The 20,791-nt window shown below is 39.1% G+C and overlaps 1 long non-coding RNA gene across 3 annotated transcripts in view; it reads left to right on the forward strand.

Annotated features, from left to right (window-relative positions):
- Positions 1-10,482, forward strand: part of LOC103351267 (uncharacterized) — a 56,533-nt gene extending 46,051 nt beyond the window's left edge. For all 3 annotated transcript variants that reach the window (XR_011380678.1, XR_011380677.1, XR_011380676.1), the window contains one exon: positions 10,091-10,482. This is a non-coding gene — a long non-coding RNA (uncharacterized lncRNA). The remainder of the gene's footprint in view (positions 1-10,090) is intronic.
- Positions 10,483-20,791: the final 10,309 nt, after the last annotated feature.

Consider the following 20,791-nt stretch of genomic DNA (forward strand, 5'->3'; position numbering starts at 1 on the left):
CGGCGCCGCAAGGCGGAGGATTAGCCTAGTGAGCTGCGGCGCCAGCCAATTATCTCAAATTTTATTATTTTTTAAGATTTACTTATTTACTTGACAGGCAGATTTACAGAGATAGATAGATAGATAGATAGATAGATAGATAGATAAAGAGAGAAGGAGAAAGGAGAGAGGGAGGAAGAGAGGGATGGGGGGAGAGGAAGAGAGGGAGAGGGAGATGGAGAGAGAAATCTTCCATCTGCTTGGTTCACCTCCGAAATTGCTGAAGCATCTGGGGCGAGGGCAGGCCAAAGCCTGGAGCCAGGAACTCCATTAGGGTAACAGGGGCCTAAGCACTTGGGTCACCTTCCATTGTTTTCCCAGGTGCATTAACAGGGAACTGGAACGGAAGTGGAGCAGCAAGGACTTGAACTGGGGTTCACATGGGATGCCAGCATCACAGGTGGAGGCTTGACCTGCTGTACCACAATGTTAGTCCCTCTAATTATAATACTTTATAAAAGTGTTTCCACTTCTGAGAAAGAGAGATACATAGATAGAGAAAAGAGAAAGAAAGAGGAGAGAGGGAGAGAGAGAAACAGACATGCATTTACTTCTAAGTCTTTGGTAATGTTGAGGTTCATGTAATCTAAATGAAAATAAGGAGTTCTAATCCTCTATCCTCCACCCAAACACACACACACGCATATACACACATACATCTTAAAGATTTAATGTCAGTGAAAAATGGTGTAAACCAGTGAATACAGTAAATGCAGCTTCTATTCAGCATGTTAACATTACTGTGAATCTGATTCCTGTATAACACAACATTTGTATGGCCATCATAGCTCTGCCCTTTGGAAGCTAATAGTCTAGGGTTTGAAACAGAATTCTAGACAGGTCCACCATTGTGCCTGTAATGTGTGCTATTCATGGATAAGAATGAAGTTAGTGAGAGTGTTTGGAAGACAGAGCAAGTAACTGGAGTGTGCAGTTATTTTTACTGTGGGAGATACATTTAAATTAGTTTTAAAGAAACGGTAAAAAGAAAAGGGTGGGGGGAGGATATTTCAGGATAGTAGTATCATGGTCCTAAAAAGGCATGGCATGTTAAGAAACGGGTTTCTCACATAGCCCTTTTCTCACCCAGGTTTTGTTAAAGTCTCACCAGTGTCATCCCTGCCTTTGGTCCTGCTCACTGAGATCCTTGCACCACTCCCCTGCTGGTCCTCAGTGTGCCCAGGGCATAGGGTTCTAGTAAGTCCTAATATATGTAGAATGAGCCGGCGCCGTGGCTCAATAGGCTAATCCTCCACCTTGCGGCGCCGGCACACCGGGTTCTAGTCCCGGTTGGGGCGCCGGATTCTGTCCCGTTGCCCCTCTTCCAGGCCAGCTCTCTGCTATGGCCAGGGAGTGCAGTGGAGGATGGCCCAGGTGCTTGGGCCCTGCACCCCATGGGAGACCAGGAAAAGCACCTGGATCCTGGCTCCTGCCATCGGATCAGCGCGGTGCGCCGGCTGCAGCGGTGGCCATTGGAGGGTGAACCAACGGCAAAGGAAGACCTTTCTCTCCCTGTCTCTCTCACTGTCCACTCTGCCTGTCAAAAATAAAAAAAAAAAAAATATGTAGAATGAATAAAACAGATGTCGGACTCTGTCATCAGGTTCTGTGCAGTTGGATTAGGAGCTTTGGAAACATTTTCCTCCCCATAGCTGATCGTAGCCATATTAAATAACAGACATGTAAAGAGCTATGATCCACTGATGAGAAATTAGGATTAATGAGAATTAACAAGGCTGCTCAATACAAAGTTAATATAAAAATCAATTGTAATTCTGATTAAAGAGAAAACATTATCAGAAAGCAAAATTTTAAAATATATTGTTTCATATAGCATTAAAAACTGCCCACTATCTAGTAATAAATCTAAAAAAATGCGTGACCTCTACATGGGAAAACACCAGTTATAACAACCTTGTTTTAATACATTCGAGATTCTACCACCTGAAGACAAACACCATGTTAATTGATTGGAAGACTCAGTGTGGTAAAATTGCCAGTGCACATATCAATCAAAGTCTCAGTAGGTGCTGCAAAAAACTTGGCAAATTGGTTTGAAATTTTATATCAAAATGCAAAAGTCTTAGAATAGTCAAAGGCAGACAGGAAGAGAGGACAAGTTTATTCCTGTTATCAGCAGTGATTACAAAGCTATAACGAACATAGTAGCTTATTGCTAAGGGGTAGGCTAGTAAACCACAGACACAGGATAGAGAATGCAGAACTGATCCATGAATATTTTGACACTTGATATTTGACAAAGGAGGTATCAACAAATCAATGCCATTGGGGCATTTAGTTTCCACAAAGAAAAAATGCAAACTATCTCTTATTACATACTACAATGAATACCTAATAGTGTATAACGTACAATAATGTATGTCACAGTTACTCCTCTGTATTGGGTGTGTATCTCCAAGAAACTTCTATGTGTGTACACTGTATGTATATACAAGTGGCTTCATAAAAGTGTGTATGAAATAACCCCGATTCATGAACAATGTAAGGATCCCTAGGGTAAAAAATAGATAAATGGATTGGGGGCATAGACATGTGATAGAATATTAAACACCAATGGAAATTAATAAAAAAAAAAACTAAGTAAGAAAACAAGGATGAATTTCAGTATCCAGGGTAGAAATCAAGGTATAAAATAGCACCTCCATTTTTGTATTTCACATTCAGTTCCAAAAGCAGGCACAACTGGATGATGTGCACAGGAATGCATAAGGTTATTTAAAAAAGCATAAAGAAGTATTTAACATAATATCAGATAATGGTGACATACAGGTAAAGAAGGAGGACCATCATTATGAAGAGACATACAAAAGATATCGGGGGCCCTAGGAATGATATTTGCCTGTATGGCATGGGTTTTTCCCTGCTTTATGGGGTATGTGTACATTCAGAAAAGGGAGTGAGGCTGGGTGGAATATGAGGACAGGCAGATAGGAAGAATGTGCCAGACAACCGTGACTGCCAAGGGCCCGTGACTACACGGCACAACAGGAACAGAGGTGACTACTCCAAGATCACCTCTGTTAAACACTCTTCACTTACACTACAGTATTTGTCTTTCAAAACAGTAGATGAAAAATTCATTTTATAGTCCTCAATTTCTTTTTATGAATAAATTGACGCACTAAGTAACATAACATAAACATATCACTGTTTTGCATCTGCAGAACAGAAATTAGTTGTTGCTAACAGCATGTAATTAGTAAATTGCACATTATTAATACATGATACTAATTTTTGTTAGACTTAAAAAGATGACACTTTTTCCAAACATTACATTAATGTTTGTCATTTATTTCTTTTAATATAATAATTTATACTTTTCTTCACTATTCAAGTAGTAATCTTTTTCCATTAAACATGACAAAAATTACATTTAATAGTAAACATACAAACTGCCAGCAAGCACAATTTTAACAACATTTCAACAAGAAAGTAAAAAGGAACAAATTACTTCTGAATATGCTGATTGAATAAATTTTATGGAACTACCGTTTCAAGTCCAGTGAAAGAAATTTGAGAGTAGTTTTAAAGACTATTTAAATTTTGTTCAAAATTAGTAATTTCATTGCTTTAGGCATAAGAAGAGGTTATTAAACTAATGATTATCCCCACAACTCTAACAGAGAAGCAGCCATAGAGTTTTTTTTTTAATTTCTATCTTATATTGGCTTAATTCCATTTTTAACATCTGATTGCAGCAAAACATCTTTTAAGATGCCTATTTTTGTTGCGTCAACATTAAACATAATCAAACACCTAAGCTGAAAATATTTTCAATGACTTTTTAACCTCTGTAATTATAATTTCATCACATTGTTCGTATTATAAGGATTGATGAATTATCAAGCAAGAAAATGTTCCCATTTAAAAAAATCTGTTCTTTACCATGAATATAAAATAGTGGGTTGTGAATACAGATTTTGTTGCTATAATGAACACTTGAGGTTGATTGCTTTTTTTAAATTTTATTTAACTAGTTTCATGTATTTCATATATACAGATTTAGGAACATAGTGACACTTCTCACCTTACCCTCCCTCCTGCCCACGCTCTAACCCTTCTTCTTTCTCCGTCTCCCATTTCCACTCTTAATTTTTACAAAAATCTACTTTTAGTTTACTTAATGATTGTAAAGTTAAGCTGCCTGGAGGGTGCCAGTAGCACGACGCCATCACACTGGTGAGGGCTCACAGTCTGCGTCACAACATGCAAAGAATTAGAAAGGGAAGCAGCCACATGAAGTGGCCAAGCACATGGAACGATTTTCCTTTAAAACAACCCCTTATGGGGGCTGACACTGTGGCATAGTAAATAAGGCCACCACCTGCAGTACTGCAGTGGCATCCCATATGAGCACCAGTTCAAGTCCCGGCTGCTCCACTTCTGACTAGGTCTCTGCTATGGCCTGGGAAAGCGGTAGAAGATGGCACAAGTTCTTGGGCGCCTGCACCCACATGGGAGACCCAGAAGAAGCTTCTGGCTCCTGGCTTCGGATTAAGAGCTGTGGCCATTTGAGGAGTGAATCAGCGAATGGAAGACTTTCTCTCTCTCTCTGCCTCTGCCTCTTTGTAACTGCCTTTCAAATAAATAAATAAATCTTTTTTTTAAAAAGAAAATCCTTATAAGCACCAGTTCAAGTCCTAGCTACTCCACTTCTTTTTTTATTTAATAAATATAAACTTACAAAGTACTTTTGGATTATAGTGGCTTCCCCCTCCCCATAACCTCCCTCCCACCTGCAACTGTCCCATCTCCCATTCCTTCTCCCATTCCATTCTTCATCAAGATTCATTTTCAATTACCTTTATATACAGAAGATCAACTTAGTATATACTAAGTAAGGATTTCAACAGACTGCACCCACACAGACACACAAGATACAGAGTACTGTTTGAGTAGCAGTTTTACCGTTAATTCTCAGTACAACACATTAAGGACAGAGATCCTACATGGGGAGCAGGTACATAGTGACTCCTGTTGTTGATTTAACAATTGACACTATTATTTTTGATGTCAGTGATCACCCGAGGCTTTTGTCATGAGCTGCCAAGGCTATGGAAGCCTCTTGAGTTCACAAACTCTGATCTTATTTAGACAAGGCCATATCAAAGTGGAGGTTCCTTCCTCCCTTCAGAGAAAGGTACCTCTGTCTCCAATGGCCCATTCTTTCCATTGGGATCTCATTCGCCGAGATCTCTCATTCAGGTCATTTTTGCCACAGTGTTTTGGCTTTCCATGCCTGCAAAACTCTCATGGGCCTTTTAGCCAGATCTGAATGCCTTAAGGGTTGATTCTGAGTCTGGGCTACTCCACTTCTGATCCAGCTCCCTGTTAATGTGCCTGAGAATTCTGCAGAGGATGGCCCAAGTTCTTGGGCCCCTGCACCCACATGGTACACCCAGAAGAAGCTCCTGGATCCTGGCTTTGGATTGGCTTAGCTCGAGCTGTTGTGGCCATTTGAGGAGTGAACCAGTGAATGGAAGACCTCTCTCTCTCTCTCTCTCTCTCTCTCTTTCAAATAAATAAAATAAATCTTTATATATGAAAAATCCCAATTCATTATGGACAGAATTCACTCTTGAAAGACCCAATCAATGCTGAGAAACTAGCATTAAATTATTCATGACAGTGTAGCCCCTTTTACCTAACTGCCTTGCACAAGGCTGGACTCACCTCTTAATGGTTCTACTACATCAGTATCATTACACTGGGACCAAGCTTCCAGCCATGAATCTTTGGGGGACAACCTTGTCTAAATCATAGTCATGAGAAAGCTAGAATAAAACAGTTTAATGGATGGCATGTGATTTAATTGATCCATAGAGGGAGCTAAATATTTGAGGTAAAGAAAAATTAATCATTTAATTTGCATTTTTGACAATTTATTTAGTAGAAACTGAGAGGACTGATATCCAGGACATATTTGTACAGGTGTGCAGGGTTTGAATTTACCTGGATATTGATTACAATTTTAAGATTAAGTGGAGGTGGAGGTGAAATACAGTTGGTCATAAATGTGTTATTTGGGAGAAGTTGTGATCATTTCAGACTCATGAAATTGCTTTGTCGAAGTTCACTAACCAATCTCTTCCAAATATAATGGATAGCTCTCATGTTTTATCTTTCTGATTCTTTTCTCCTACTTCCTCTTCCTCCTCCATCTCTTACGGCCTTTGCTTTGTCGTAATATCATACCAGGCATTCCAACAAATTCTGACAATTTCTTCCTCTATAAAACCAGGGTACCCCTTTCCACTGTCCTCACTGCTCTGTTAAGACGTCCGTCACGTCCTCCCTGGTCTGGTGAAGGTTTCTAACTTCAATATCATCTCTAATTCTGCCCTGGAAAGCTCTATGCACTGCTGTCAGTCAGATCTCTCTAAAATGCAAATGGCTCCACAACTCTTCTATGCGTCAACTTCTTCAGTGGCCCAATCATGACAGCAAAATAAAAACCATGGAAAGTGCCAGTCCTTTCTTTTTACACCTTACCTTTTATCACACTCGCCTCCCTCACATTTTTCTCCAGCAGAGCTGAAATACTCAGGATAGTTACCAAACAGCCCACATAAATACACTGGGACCTGCTATTGTTCTTTGATTTATTTTATTTTTAATTGACACATAATAATTGTCCATATTTGCATGCTGCAGTTCAGTGTTTCCATACATGCATACATTGCAGGACAATGAAATATGGATAATCAGCATGTCCATCATCTCAAATGTTTATCATTTCTTTGTAGTGAGAACACTCAAAATTCTCTCTTCTAGAAATTTTGAGATATACATTATTGTGAACTATAATCACCTTACTGTGCAGTAGGGCACCAGACCTTATTCTGTCTGCCTAGCCACTACTATCACTATCTGGGCATTTCATAAAACAAAATTGATGTTCAGCAGAGCTAAATCAGTTGTCCAAATTTTCAGTTGCCTGGATGTCATAAAGCAGAATTCAAACCCTGGGATTACACTCTGAGGCGATGACTTTTTTCTTGGCCGCTACATGTTTTCTGGAATCTCCTGAAAAAATGTACAGCATCTCTAAGGCATTGCACAAAACCGTTTCTTTTCCTTTGTGATCTAGCTATACCTACCTCATTTCTCAGTGGCCACCCCCACTCTTCTTGTGCTTCTCATGTCTGGTTCATGTTTAATCCCTTATCTTTATAAATGTCCTGTGTTTAGCTCTGCTGAAGTGTATCCAAAGATCCACTTATTACTTCAAATCCTCCTGCATCTTTTCTATTTGTGTTTTCAGTACTGGTGATTGTGCCAAACCAGGGTGCATGGTCAGTGGGGACGATTCCCACCCCTGGGTACATTTGCCACTGTCTGGAACCATTTTGCCATTTCAGTTGTCACATGTTGGGAAGAGATACACCTGAAATTGACCTGGGGGAGGCCAGAGATGGTGAATGTGCAGGCAGCACCCTTCAACAAATAATTATTTGCTCCAGAGCGGCAATAGAGCTGAGACTGGGCAACGTTGATAAACAGCACTCTTAACTAATCAGCCAACTCCAGCTATGCCACAGTGATTCTTTATACTAAGCCATGTCATGTTTCTAGCTTTTTGGAACTTTTACAGTCTGACAATGGTGTACCTTTTGTTAAAAATGCACCCAGAAGTGGACCAATGGTGAAACTATTTTTGGACACTCCAGGCTTCCTCACATCCACACCAATCTGATGTGGATGAGCACCTGAATCGCTTCCTAGAAAGTGGATTCAGGAAGGTTTGTGACTCTACTTCCCTCACCCCTGATGAGCCCATATACCTTACTTAGTGGTCATTGGACCCAGCTGCCCCAGAAAGAGATACTTGTTGCTGCTTCAAGTATGGGGTTAAATGAAATGATATTGAACTGTTTTGAAATATGGGGATTTTGCCTTCACCTTTCCTGTAAGACTGGCCAAGTAAGGTGTGATTGGAAAAAAGGTAAATTAGAGGAATGTATGGGACTAGCCAATGTTGAGCTGGTGCAGGAAGAGCAAGGAGCTGGCGTGCTGGGAGGGAACACCTTAGAGCCCAAGTCATGGTCATGGCTAATGTTTTCTTTGTTTCCCAGGTCAAGCACAGTGTTTGCATCAAACAGTGGCTATAGCTGACAATCTGACTCCTGGGCTTGTCGTGTACTATGAAGGCAAATAAACTTACTCAAACATGGCTAGTTCTGATTATGCAGTGCCAGTGCCACCAGTTGTGTCTCCGCTGTGAACAGGTGCAGATCACAGACTATAAAAACGCATACGCTTCTCTGGATGTCCAAGCAACCCTGGGTTATGCCATATGTGGTGACTGAGGCTGCAACACCTTGGGACATGGCCCAGGCAACTTTCCAATACCAAAGCAACTTCAAATCCTTAACTAGAAGGACCTGGATCTCTTTAGGGTCTATGCTTGCATGTGGGCCACAGAATATTGCTCTACTGGAAACAGTGGTGGCTCTGTGGCTCATCTATTGCTCTTGAATAATAATAATAATAATGACACCAAATTTCAGAAACTCAATCTAGACTTCTTTGAATAGGTTTCAATGGATAGCAGTCTAACTTTGGGTTGCATTCTGATTATATATAAAACATTGTATTTCTGGGACTTATTTAAATTTGCTGAATCTGGGACTTGAGATCAGAGGTATAACTGAAGCTGTCATCATTCTGTTATTTGGAACCCTTTTGATAGTAGCTAGTTAATTAACTAGTGTATGAGACTAATCAAAGGGCTTTGGTATCAACAAATGAGCCAGAATTTGTGACATAATGAAAAACTCTTGTAAACTTTTGGGTTTAGGAGAAAAACACTTCGGGAAGAGGGTTGGACTCTCCTGAGCATTTTTATGTATTACTCATACCCACTTCTCTCTAAACACAAAAAGCATCAATCATCAGGGAGAATTATATGTTTCATGCTCAAAACATATATAAAAACCAAGAAATGAAAGTGACAGATACGATAGTGTGGGCACAGCCTCTATGAAAATCATCTCAAATCATAGCATGTGAATTCTCTTATTTATTTATCTAAAAAATTATACATATTTGGGGGATCTTATATGATGTTTGTTACAGCTTGCAATGTGTAATGTCCAATCAGGGTAAATATAGTTATCCTTTCAAGCATTTAACATTTCTGTATAGTTGAAATCCAAAAATATTTTTGTTCTAGTTTTTTTTTTTAAACTAGAGAACTAAATAGTACATTAGCATTATCTATCTTTACCCTGCTGTGCAATGGAACTCTAGAACTTCTTGCTCTGATATAACCATTACCGAGCTCTTCCAACTTAAACAGCTAGACCTCAGTTTGTATCCAAATTTTGAAAGGAAATGTGACCATTGTTCTAAGTTTACATTTGGAGGGCATTAAAGTTTTTTGCAGTTGAATCTGATATATTATATTGATAAATATATGGTATTGATATAAACAGAATTGTGCTAAATTTAATTTACAAACCACAGTTGGAAAGTTTCAGGAAAGCGGAATCAAAGGGCATACAAGGAGAAAGGAAATCCAATTACTGTCAAAGAAGAGAGTCAAGTCTGTAGTTTGGAGACTGAATTGGAACTGATTTTATAGGTTGTGGTATGCTTGCCAACTTTCCAAGGTTTATTTTGCATTTTATTTTCTTCTCTTTGATTTATTTTCAAGATTAGCCTTGCATGGTTGAAGTAAAAATGTGCTTGCTGGAGCAGGCATTTGGCTTAGTGGTCAAGACACCAGTAATGATGCCCACATCCCAATCTCAGCATCCAGTTCAAGTCCTGGTGCTACTCCTAATTCCAGTCTCCTCTCATTGTGCACTATGGAAGGCAGCAGGTGATGGCTCAAGTGATTGGATTCCTGTCACCCATGCGGGAGACCTGGGTTGATTTCATGGTTCCTGGCTTTGAGCTGGCTCAGAGCTGATCACCACAGATATTTGGGGAGTGAACCAGTAGATAGGAGTACACACACATTCTTTCTCTCAAATTAATACATACAGACAAAATCTATTTTTTTAAAAAATGTGTTTGCTTTCAGAAGAGAAGTTGAAATGACAAGATTATGTCCTCTTTGGCTCCAGTTCTTGAAGAAGAGACCCCTTGGAACGGAGTCTGTAGTGAACAGCAAGTTAAACCATGCCCTGGAGCAGGCGATGTGGTGTAGTGGGTTCCACTGTGGCATCCCACATGTGCACCGGTTTGAGTCCCGGCTGCTCCACTTGTGATCCAACTCCCCGCTGATGGGTCTGGGAAAGTAGTGGAACAGGCCCAAGTACTTGGGTCCCTGAACCCACTTGGGCCCCTGCACCCTTGTGAGAGAACTGGATGAAGCTACTTGCTCCTGGCTTTGGTCTGGCTCAGCTTTGGCTGTTATGGTCATTTGGGGAGTGAACTAGTCGATGGAAGACTCTGCCTCTTCCTCTCTGTAACTTTGCCTTTCAAATAAATAAATAAATTTTTAAAAATAAAGAAAGTGTCCTGTGGTGAGAGATAAAATGTGGCTGGGGAATGATCTTGGCTGGAAAAGTGTACAGCTGGTGAAGGTTTCCAGCATACATTAGTACATTAGTACATTAGAGGAGCAGATGCCCCATGTACACAAAAGCTAGTGAAGTCCCACAATACTGTTTAAAGTGGAGTTTTTTTTTTTTTAATTTAAAATTTTTTTACTATGGAGAGCATCTTTTCAATTATTAGGAGAGAAATAAACAAATATAATTTTTTTATCTCTCAAAAGTTTTGGGTGGGGAATCTTGGCCCACTCAGGGGCCACTCACACATGGAGGTCAGGGAGAGATCCATGGGCCAACACCTACACTGGGGTCCAGAGTCTTATCCAGATTTCCTGAGGGGAGGTTTAAGCAGTCAATCTCAAGCAAGGAGGCACAGTTTCTAGGAATCACAATGTGACTGACAGGTGACCACTGAGGCCTTTCTGCATTGTCTGTACAGGGTGTGGCCCAAGAGGAGCTGACCCATAAACAGGTGGTCATCAGTGACGTAAACTCCAGATTGATCTCATTGAGGAACTGAAAGAAGGCAGACAATTGGAAGTTGCATCGAGGATGTCTGAGAAAGCCCAACATAAAATCATAGTGGATGCTGACATTACATAAAGTTATGAGAACTCACTATAAAGATCAACTAGTGAAAGCTAGTGAGATCCCATTTTAGATATCTACAAAGAATCCATTTGCTCTCTCCCTTGAAGGGCAGCCCTTTCACAAGTCTCTTAGGGACCTCTTCAGCTATTATTTGTCTCATTTTGTTAACTACACTTGTGTCTGGCCCTTAAGATACCACCTATGGTATTACCACTATGGGATTACATAGTTAGAAAACAACAGGACAGTTAAGGTTATAGTCTCATGGTTTATCAAAAATATCTCATTTTTAATTGAAATCTACTATAGACATTTAGTCTTGAATATGATTAGTAATGTCAAGACCACATAGGAGACTCCTGCAGTGCCCATTATTACAACTCAAAATCCATGCATCCTGCAAATCATTTTAAACAACTGACACTCAGCAAAAGCCAGTGAGAAAGGCCGGCGCCACAGCTCACTAGGCTAATCCTCTGCCTTGCGGCACCGGCACACCAGGTTCTAGTCCTGGTCGGGGTGCCGGATTCTGTCCTGGTTGCCCCTCTTTCAGGCCAGTTCTCTGCTATGGCCAGGGAGTGCAGTGGAGGATGGCCCAAGTGCTTGGGCCCTGCACCCCATGGGAGGCCAGGATAAGTACCTGGATCCTGCCATCGGATCAGCGCGGTGCGCTGGCCGCAGCTTGCCGGCCGCGGCAGCCATTGGAGGGTGAACCAATGGCAAAGGAAGACCTTTCTCTTTGTCTTTCTCTCTCACTGTCCACTCTGTCTGTCAAAAAAAAAAAAAAAAGCCAGTGAGAAAAACAGAACTCACATGGCCTAACATGGAGCCATAACCTCCAGTGTTATTTAAAGAATTAAGGGTGCATCCACTGTCAGCTGCTAATTTTGAAGCAAGAGAATGAAGACAAGGTAATTCCACTGAGGAAATCTGCAGAAATACTACAGGGAAAATATAATTTATTGCTCAGAGACGAATATTGTTATTTATTTCTCCTAAAGTATTAACTATATTTCTTAATTACATCTAAGCTTTTCTAAAGATTAATCAAGAAAAATGTTATCAAATGTTTTGTGATTTTAGAGACTCTCTTAGAATGAGCTGAACATTTTTCTTGAAAAGGAAGTCTATAACAAATGTGTGAAACTATTTTTAGGGTCCTTTTTTGGCACTAAGGAAGATCTTAACTCATAGAATTATTTTCAAGTGGAAACTTGGCCTAGCCATGGGAAGGATGTGACTCTCTCGAGTTAAATCCATGTGGAACATCTCAGAGGAGCAGCAACAAGGTAGGCTCACTCCTTTACACAACACCAAAGGAACTGCATGAGAGGTTTACCATTTGATTAACATGGATAAGACTCTAGCTAATAATTAATTTTATTGATTTACTTAAGCCTCATATACTCTCCCATCATCAGATGAACTAAATAGACCCAGATTTTAGATCATGTCTTTCCCATGGGCAAGGATTCTGGAGGGCAAGTCAACAACATTTCTCAGATTTATGTAAGTTAGACACCACCAGTAATGGTGACCCTGGAAGGACTCAAAAGGAGAAATATAAACACTCCAGGCCGCTTCCTCAACTTCTTCTGTTCTTTGAATCTGCACTCTGAATATCTAGCACAGAACTTTGCATACCTGAAACCAGAAAAGGGTTTTTAATTAGTTAGTATGAGTGAATGTGCCTCAGTGATCTTGTAAAAAATAGTTCGTCTCCTTTGGCTCTACACTTGATTTTAACCAAAAGAATGGCAAGTGATGCTCTTGATCTATTTCTGCATATTATGAAGAATTTAAAAATTTTTATTTTAGACCTACAAGATTAATGTAAGTCTGAAACAGGAATCAGAATATCCTATTGCCAGTCCTGAGAGTATCATTCACCTGATTTCTGCTGTTGGACACATTACTTCATCTGTGAATCCCAGTTTTCTCTTCTCTGGAGTGAAGGAACGAACACCTTTTCTGTTTCTAAGAGAATTAAATGCACCATAGGATCCTAAAGTGCTTACAAGATGCTTGACATGTGGTTTAAACTTCATAGACACTGTTGAAAGTATGGACTCATTTTCAGCTCTAATATTCTGCATTTCCACTCCTCTTAGTAACTGAGCTTGGAGAGAAACAGATACTTTTAGAAGATTATCCCTATTCTCTTCTGTAAGAATCCATGGCATTTTCAAACTGTTGATTTACGTGCTTTTAGATGAATACACAGAAATACATTTTCTCATTTGGGAGATGGAATGGAAAAGGCAGTTTTGTTTCCCTTTCCTTTCTCAGAATCATTTGTCTCTCAAACTGCTACAAACTTCCTCTTGCAGATGATTGCACCTGCATGAGCACAGGCAGAGTGTGAATCCTTGCACCTTGCCATGCTCTGGCTTCTAGTGTTTATTCCCACTTTTCATGGCTTAATACTTTTAATAAAATCTTATTATACCTAAAACCCAATGTTCTTAGAACAGTGCTACAAGGTAGGAGGGGGTGGTCTGATTTCTGATTTTGAAATGAAGACATTATGGGCCCAGCGCTGTGGCACAGTGGGTTAAAGCTGTGGCCTGAAGCACTGGCATCCCATATGGGCGCCGGTTCTAGTGCTGGCTGCTCCTCTTCTGATCCAGCTCTCTGCTATGGCCTGGGAAAGCAGTAGAAGATGACTCAAGTCCTTGGACCCCTACACCTATGTGGGAGACCCAGAAGAAGCTCCAGGCTCCTGGTTTCAGATCTGTGCAGCTCTAGCCGTTAAGCCATCTGGGGAGTGAACTAGCAGATAGAAGACCTCTCTCTCCATCTCGACCTCTCTCTGTAACTGTTTTTCAAATAAATAAAATAAATCTTTAAAACAAAGAAATGAAAACATTAAACTATAGGGAGCCTAAGAAAGTTCCTGCAATTCAGCTAACCAACAAGGACAGAGAAATATTATTCCATATCTCCCAATGATCTCATGAACTAGAGGAAAAATGAAAAACAATTTACGTACTAGTCTTCTCAATATCACCAATCTGATATTTAAAAGTAGGTGGCCTTTTCAAATAACCACACCTTCTTTTTCAGAAATATATGATTATGCACATATATGTAGATCTAAATGTATAAATGCCTACATAATATTATGATGCATACTTTTATCTAAATAGTCACTTTAAAAGTAGCAAAGTTCAGGGACCTGGAGTAAGACTAGAGTTAGACTGATTGCTGAGATGCAGTAGTATGCACTGGAAATGGAATCACTTGTAGCTCTACTTTTACTCTTCCTAAATGGTACATAATAGAGCAAATCACTCTGAAGCTTGTTTCTCTCATTTGCAAAATTAGGAATAATTACACTAAAAGGAGGGGCATAGAGAGTTCCCAACACAATTTAAGCAGATGGCAGATGCTGAATCACACATCATCCCCTCCCCTATCTCAACTTTTTAAATGGGATAATGAGGAAAACTTACAGTGTGAAAGCATAAAAGGATTGATAAACTATTACCAAAGAAGCCACTGAAGTTAGGAAGTAGAACGTTGTCAGTATCAGAATTACCCCTCAAATCCCCTGGGAGGCCTCAGCCCTCAACTTCTCCCCAGAGTGACCTCTATCCTGAATTCCGAAAGTAAAGGTTTTTTTTTTTTCAACTTTATAGAAAAGGAATCATACAATCTGTATTATTTTGCCTTGCTTTTAAAATTCATAATATTATATTTGTGATATTCATCCATGCTGTGTGCACCTACATTTTCTTCACTTTTCATATATTTTCTAGGTCCAATCCCATGTTGAAGGATTTGTAGGCTGTTTACTGTTTGGAGTGCCATGGTAATGCTGCTGTAAATGATCCTGCCTGTTGAATTTCTGTGTGTAGGCACTTTGCCTGTTGGCAGGTATAGTGACACTTGGTCTTACTGGTCAAACACACTTCCAAACAAGGCAACTAACAAATGAAAGAGCTTTTTTTAAGTAGTTGTATGAGACACCCTCTCATCAGCAGTCTATGAGACTTCAGTCATCCCATGTGCTAACCAACACCTACTGCTATAAGTCTTATAAACAAAATTTAGCCATTCTGGTGGGCTTCTGCTAGTACCACATGGTGGCTTTATTATAATATTATAATATTATATATTATAATATATTATAATATTATATTATATTATATATATTATATATATATTATATATAATATATATTATATATTATATATTATAATATATATTATAATATATTAATTATATTATATATATAATATATATATAATATATATAATTATAATATTATAATAAATAATTATATAATTATATAAAATTATATAAAATAATTTATATAAATTATAAAATTTATATAAATTTTATAATTTATATAATTTTATAAAAAATTATATAAAATTATATAAAAATTATATAATTATATAATTATATAAAATAAATAATTATATAATATTATAATATTCCTAGTGACAAACGAAAGTGAGTATCCATTAACCTATTCATCAGCTCTTGATCTTGATCTTGTGAACTGAATGTTTGTGTCTCCCTAAGATTCTTTTTTTTTTTTTTTTTTTTTTTTTTTGACAGGCAGAGTGGATAGTGAGAGAGAGAGAGACAGAGAGAAAGGTCTTCCTTTTTTGCCGTTGGTTCACCCTCCAATGGCTGCCGAGGCCGGCGCGCTGCGGCCGGCGCACCGCGCTGATCCGATGGCAGGAGCCAGGAGCCAAGTGCTTTTCCTGGTCTCCCGTGGGGTGCAGGGCCCAAGCACCTGGGCCATCCTCCACTGCACTCCCTGGCCACAGCAGAGGGCTGGCCTGGAAGAGGGGCAACCGGGACAGAATCCGGCGCCCCGACCGGGACTAGAACCCGGTGTGCCGGCGCCGCTAGGCGGAGGATTAGCCTAGTGAGCCGCGGCGCCGGCTGTGTCTCCCTAAGATTCTTAAGTTGAAGTCCTAAACTCAAGTATGATGGTATTTGGAGACAGGTTCTTTGCAAGGTGATTAGGGTTAGATAAGGTCATGAGAGTTGGACCCTGTGATGGTATGCCCTTTAAACCCTTTAAACTGTCCATGCCAGGTTTTTAATTTTTTTTTTTTGTAATTTTTCTATTGAGTTGTGCTTTTTTTAATGACTTGCCAGAGCTCTTTACTCTTTATATACCAGAAACAGGTCCTTTTGAATATTGTATGTTTTGCCAATACCTTCTCCCAACCTGTGTTGCTTTTGAACAATCTTTTTGTTTTAAAGTATCATCATACTTTTTATTTTTTATTTTTTTAACTTTTATTTAATGAATATAAATTTCCAAAGTACAGCTTATGGATTACAATGGCTCCCCCCCTCCAACTTCCCTCCCACCCGCAACCCTCCCCTTTCCCACACCCTCTCCCCTTCCATTCACATCAAGATTCATTTTCAATTCTCTTTCTATACAGAAGATCAGTTTAGCATATATTAAGTAAAGATTTAAACAGTTTGCACCCACATAAAAACACAAAGTGAAAAATACTGCTTGAGTACTAGTTATAACATTAAATCACAATGTACAGCACATTAAGGACAGAGATCCTACATGAGGAGTAAGTGCACAGTGACTCCTGTTGTTGACTTAACAAATTGACACTCTTGTTTATGGCATCAGTAATCACCCTAGGCTCTTGTCATGAGTTCCCAAGGCTATGGAAGCCTTTTGAGTTCACTGACTCTGATCGTATTTAGACAAGGTCGTAGCCAAAGTGGAAGTTCTCTCCTCCCTTCAGAGAAAGGTACCTCCTTCTTTGATGACCTGTTCTTTCCACTGGGATCTCACTCGCAGAGATCTTTCATTTAGGTCATTTTTTTTTCCCCAGAGTGTCTTGGCTTTCCATGCCTGAAATAGTCTCATGGGCTTTTCAGCCGGATCCGCATGCCTTAAGGGCTGATTCTGAGGCCAGAGTGCTATTTAGGACATCTGCCATTCTCTGAACAATCTTAATAATTTCTGAACTAAACCTCCTATTTGAATACAGCATTACTGTATTAGCTATTCGAGGTCTCCTGTGTCTCCATATGAATTTCAGCTTCATTTTTTCCAGTTCTAAGAAGAATGCCTTTGGTATTTTGATTGGTATCACATTGAATCTATAAATTGCTATTGGGAGAATGGACATTTTGATGATATTGATTCTTCCAATCCATGAGCATGGAAGATTTTTCCATTTTTTTATCCTCTTCTATTTCTTTCTTTAAGATTTTGTAATTCTCATTGTAGAGATCTTTAACATCCTTGGTTAAGTTTATTCTTAACTTTTTGTAGCTATTGTGAATGGGATTGATCTTAAAACTTCTTTCTCAGCCATCGCATTGCCTGTGTATACAAAGGCTGTTGATTTTTGTGCATTGATTTTATATCCTGCTACTTTGCCAAAATCTTCTATGAGTTCCAATAGTCTCTTAGTAGAGTTCTTTGGGTCCCCTAAATAAAGAATCATATCGCCTGCAAAGAGGGATAGTTTGAGTTCTTCCTTCCCAATTTGTATCCCTTTAATTTCTTTTACTTGCCTAATGGCTCTGGCTAAAACTTCCAGAACTATATTGAATAGCAGTGGTGAGAGTGGGCATCCCTGTCTGGTACCAGATCTCAGTGGAAATGCTTCCAACTTTTCCCCATTCAATAGGATGTTGGCCGTGAGTTTTTCATAAATTGCTTTGATTGTGTTGAGGAATGTTCCTTCTATACCCAATTTGCTTGGAGTTTTCATCATGAAAGGGTGTTGTATTTTATCAAATGCTTTCTCTGCATCTATTGAGATAACCATATAGTTTTTCTTCTGCAGTTTGTTAATGTGGTGTATCACATTGATTTATTTGCAAATGTTGAACTATCCCTGCATCCCAGGGATAAATCCCACTTGGTCTGGGTGGATGATCTTTCTGATGTGTTGTTGCATTCTATTGGCCAGAACTTTATTGAGGATTTTTCGTCTATGTTCATCAGGGATATTGGTCTGTAATTTTCTTTCAATGCCGCATCTTTTTCCAGCTTAGGAATTAAAGTTATGCTGGCTTCATAGAAAGAATTTGGGAGCATTCCCTCTTTTTGGATTGTTCTTAGTAGTTTGAGAAGAATTGGTGTTAGTTCTTTAAATGTCTGGTAGAATTCAGCAGTGAATCCATCTGGTCCTGGGCTTTTCTTTGTTGGGAGGGCCTTTATTACTGTTTCAATTTCTTTCTCAGTTATGGGTCTGTTTAGGTTTTCTATGTCTTCCTGGTTCAATTTAGGCAGGTTGCATGTGTCCAGGAATCTATCCATTTCTGAGAGATTTCCCTGTTTGCTGGCATACAAGTCCTTGTAGTAATTTCTGATGATTCTTTTTATTTCTGTGGTGTCTGTTGTTATGTTTCCTTTTTCATCTCTGATTTTATTGATTTGGGTCTTTTCTCTTCTTTTTTCAGTTAGTTGGGCCAATGGTGTGTCAATTTTGTTTATTTTTTCAAAAAACCATCTCCTCTTTTGGCTGATTTTTTGCAATTTTTTTTGGATTCAATCCTGTTGATTTCTTCTCTGATTTTAATTATTTCTCTTCTTCTACTAGATTTGGGTCTGGTTTGCTGCAGTTTTTGTAGATCATTGAGATGCACTGAAAGTTCATGTATTTGGTTCCTTTCCAATTTCTTGATGTAGGCACCTATTGATATAAACTTTCCTCTTAACACTGCTTTTGCTGTATCCCATAAGTTTGGATATATTGTGCTGTTATCTTTATCTACTTCCATAAAGTTTTTGATTTCTCATTTGATTTCTTCTATGACACACTGTTCATTCAGGAGCATGTTGTTCAGTCTCCATGTGTTTGCATACTCTCTAGGGATTCCTGAGTTGCTAATTTCCAACTTCATTCCTTTATGGTCTGAGAAGCTGCATGGTATGATTCTAATTCTTTTGAATTTGCTGAGACTTGCTTTATGGCCTAGTATGTGGTCAATCCTAGAGAAGGTTCCATGCACTGCTGAGAAGAATGTAAAATCTTTAGCTGTAGGATTGAAAGTTCTGTATATATCTGTTAGATCCATTTGGGCTACAGTATCGATTAAATCTGCTGTTTCCTTATTGATCTTCTGTCCGGTTGATCTGTCTGTTTTTGAGTGTGGAATATTGAAGTCTCCTACACCTTCAGTTTTTCACAGTCTCAGTTCATTAGCTCCACACATTCACTAGGTTCTAACCTCCTGTTATTTCTTCCTATCAGAGTCAGGTTTTTCTGCTTGGGTGATGGTGGGCGCTGCTTTTACGTATGTTCAAAATGACACCTGCTCTTTATCTTACTCGCCTTTGTAAGGTGAGTGTAGAGAGAGACTCGTGTCTGTGCTGGTCCCTTTTATTTATTTATTTATTTATTTATTTATTTTTCTCTTCTCTAGTTAGCCTGGTGAACTTTCCCTAGCAGGGCTTCAAGCCTCATTCCCTCTAGGCTCTTCCAGCCAATTCCTTGCCAATGTCTTGGGCTACCGAGGTCCACCTCATCTCCCTTTCCAGCAATGGTGCATAGTCTCTGCAGCTGGGCTCCTGAGCCGTGAACACCCTTGCCCGCCACATAGGTCCACCGTGCCCCCCTAGTTACGAAAGAGTTTCCTCTGCAGTTTTTTTCCTTAACATTTCCCTAAAACTATAGTGGCTCCACTTTTATTAAACTATCTTTTCCTGGACTATATTATAAGGCACCTTTAAATCTGGAAATGACTTATTCCTGATGAGTTGAATCTTTTATTTTTACGCAGTGTCACATTTTTATATAATGTTTTTACCATAAAGTCTCCCTTGTAAGATATTAAAAGTGGCGTACTTATGGGTTTTTAGTGTTTGTATGGATCATCTTGATCTTCGAAATGACTTTGTTAATAGTTGGAGTATCTTGATTTTTTTAAGCTTAGGTAAATCTAGAATGGTGGTAGAGTTGACAAAGCCCAGCAGGTCAAGTACAATATTTCAAATACATGATAACATGTATTTGAATCTACCCCCTCCTTCACTCAGTAGTATCTAACAGTTTATTTTCTGTGTAATTATTCTTACATCCTCTAGCTTTTACCTGTGCAAAATGACTTAGAGGCTGCTATGGTTTGATTATGGTTTGTCTCCTCTGAAACTCAACTTGAAATTTAATTCCTATTAGGAGTTATAAAGAGGTAGGACACTTAAGAGATAATTAGGGCTCTGCCCTCATAAATGGATTAATGTGTTCCTATGATTAACTAATTAATGGATTAATTGGTTACCATGAGAGTGAGTCTGCTGTAAAAAGCAGTTTGGCTAGGTCTTCCCCACACTCCCTGCCTTTCAGTGTGTGATGATACCTTGAACCCTCTGGGGGCCCCTCCAGCAAGGAGCCCATCACCAGATGCAGCTCTTCAACCTTGGACCAGAACCATCAGCTAAAATAAATCTCTCTTCTTTATAATTTACCTTGTCTGTGGTATTGTGCTGTTAGCAACAGAAAACAGAATAAGTCAGAGGCCAACATTTTAAATAGTTTACAGAATCTAGAGAAATAAAATAAAGGAGTGAAGTGGGCTGTTTTTGCAATAAATTTACAGAAATAGTGTTCATTTACACTTTACAGCCTCATTCTGCTTCTTTTTATGGACATGATTGCAGAGAAAAAGCTCTCTCCCTG

This window comes from Oryctolagus cuniculus, chromosome 12 (assembly GCF_964237555.1).
Source record: "Oryctolagus cuniculus chromosome 12, mOryCun1.1, whole genome shotgun sequence".
Lineage (NCBI taxonomy): Eukaryota > Metazoa > Chordata > Mammalia > Lagomorpha > Leporidae > Oryctolagus > Oryctolagus cuniculus.